This window comes from Camelina sativa, chromosome 14, assembly GCF_000633955.1.
Source record: "Camelina sativa cultivar DH55 chromosome 14, Cs, whole genome shotgun sequence".
NCBI classification, from domain to species: Eukaryota; Viridiplantae; Streptophyta; class Magnoliopsida; order Brassicales; family Brassicaceae; genus Camelina; species Camelina sativa.
This window is the reverse complement of record NC_025698.1, coordinates 13,736,286-13,738,961: the sequence shown is the minus strand read 5'-3', so window position 1 is coordinate 13,738,961 and position 2,676 is coordinate 13,736,286.

Genomic DNA, 2,676 nt, shown 5'->3' with positions numbered 1-2,676 from the left:
TTTGGGGTCAAGGAGAGAAAAAAGTAGAGAACAAAGGCCTTAAAAGGAGGGTCCTTAAAAGCATGGGAAAGCATTGTTTTTATTTTAAAGTTGTCTAAGAAGAGGACAAAGGGCTTTAGAGCAGGGGAATATATGCTTTCTCAAATTTAGGGCATCACTGTCCAGCAGACTTTCCCCATTCCTCATCTTTATATAACAATAACAACAAATCTATATCATATCCTTTAATTTTAGTATCATTATACTTCAGTTTCCATTTTCATACACCGTATATACAGAAACGCAACAAGACATGCGCATGTGTTGTATTTGAGGTATTATTACATGGAATGGACTTTACAACGCTGTTCAACAATCCGTCTTAATTTCTTTTTAGTTTTTCTTCTTTTTTGGGGTTTTTTTTTGTTTAACCCAAAAGAGATGGTCTCGTCTACTTTTTTCCATTTGTAATGCGAATTATATAATTATCAAAAGGGACATTGTTAATATATTACAAAAACTTTTGGGGTAAAGATTGTCTCGTCTATTAGATTCAGATTTATTAAAATCTAATAATCTATATTAATGCTTCTGTCGTCTAATCTAATAATGAATGTCTAGAGCATGAGTTGATAGCTATAGTTGCTTAATTTTGGTGTATATATAGGGTTAAATTCAGTATGTAGCTATGATCTTCCGGATTTATGAATTACATATGAATGTTGTTGTTGATATTTTCGTCTTAAGATACACACAAAAAAAAAAAAAAAAAAACAGTGCTTGCTTGAATGAAAATGAACCATATATGTTCTAAAACCATGTACAAAAAGAAAACGAATAGAACCTTTAACTAATTGAAAAAAGAAATGCTGGTAAAAAAATTACAAAACCAAAAAGTTATGAACCTTATAGTCTCATAATCTTTTTTTTTTTTTGCTAAAAATCAAAATAGAATATCAAAGTTGTCTTTTATTTTCTTGATATATTATTCAAACTCCTATATAATTAACTTTGAAGATTTTTTTTTTTTTTTTTTTGGAGCTATCAGTTGAGATTCTGAATTACTGATGTCAGGGTTTAATTTTAATCGAAATCGTGGTGCTAACTTTAAGTCTTTAACTATTGAGCAGCGATTTGGAAATTTTTAATCCATGGATATTTTCGATATCTGTTGTATATATATGATGCATGTAAGATAACTTTTAGAAAGTTAACAATAGTTCGTATGGGTTTATTACTAGTAATCTAGTATACGATCCACTCGAGGGAAGACGGCAAAGACTTCTACACGTGGTCAATCTATATATCTACTAATCTCCATAATTGATAATTCATGTGATATAAAGTTCAGTAAATATATTTTGTATATTCAGTCAATGAAAAGTAAGAATAAACAAAGACATGTTTTTGTTTGGTACTTTTAAAAGTAACATGTTTTTATAGTAAATGACACCGCCGTGGCCGAGGGGATGAGGCATTCGGTGTTGGTGGTAGGTAGGAGGACGGTTCCATTGGGGTGGTGATGACGGTGGTAGCGATGTTTGAGTGAAGAATTAGTGAATCATTTATTGTTTTGTTGATTAAGATTATTCATATGATTGGTAAATCCCCTATATAATAAAAGTATAAAACAGAAGTACATGTTACCAAAAAAAAACATTATAGATTAATTTGTCAATCCGTGGACTATATGAATATACTTAAGAATATCCCAAAGAAAATTTTTTTAAAAAAAATATTTCAATGATTTATACAATTTCCTAAATAAAATCTTTAGTATTCCATGTATTGTTACAAAATATATACTCTTAGACATAAAAAATATATTTTTAGGCGTAAAAAAATAAAATCTTGGTAATTTATCACACTTAATCGTGATTTCCGAGATCTTATTGTGTAACTGAAAATAAAATCTTAACTAAGCACGGATCATATTAAAAAACTTTCACCAAACATGTTCAAAAATTAAAAAAAAAAACAAACAATAAACATCACCATTTCTCATACATAAAATTACAAAATTAACAATATAAAACTTACAAAATAGGTATTTTTTAAGTCATATGATTTTATTGCATAATGTTTTATCCAAAAAAAACTTTTAAAAATAATCATATAAATTATATTTTACTCTAAAATTATAATATAAATAAAAGGAATTTCAACATGTGCTTTAGCACGGATTCTAATCTAGTTAAATAAATATTTGGGAAGAAGTTAGACAAAAAAAAAATTAGTATATGATAAGAGTAATTAACTTATTGTGGTCAAAGTGGTTGGATGATTCATTTTGGAACTAGATAATCAGGGTTCCAGTCTTTTTGTTTTGTTTTGTTAAATTTCAAGTATTTTTTTTTATAACATTTCAGTTAATGATTGGCCAATGGCCACGACTTAAAATAGTACATATTGCTCTTACAGAACGCATCTCCAACTATGAGATGTATATCATAACAAAAATGTTATGAATTGAACAAAGTTGAGGAATCAAAACCCAAGCAACGAACGATATGAACTTGAGCGAAAAAGGGTAAATAAAAGTCAATTTTGAACCCAAACAATGCACTGAGAGGCCCAAGTGAGTGACAGCCACTTACTGCTCAATCCTTGACCCGAATTAGTAAGAGAACAGAGGGGACTCGTTACGTATCTCTCCAACCAAACCAAGCATTAAAGACTTAAAAGAAGAAACGACAA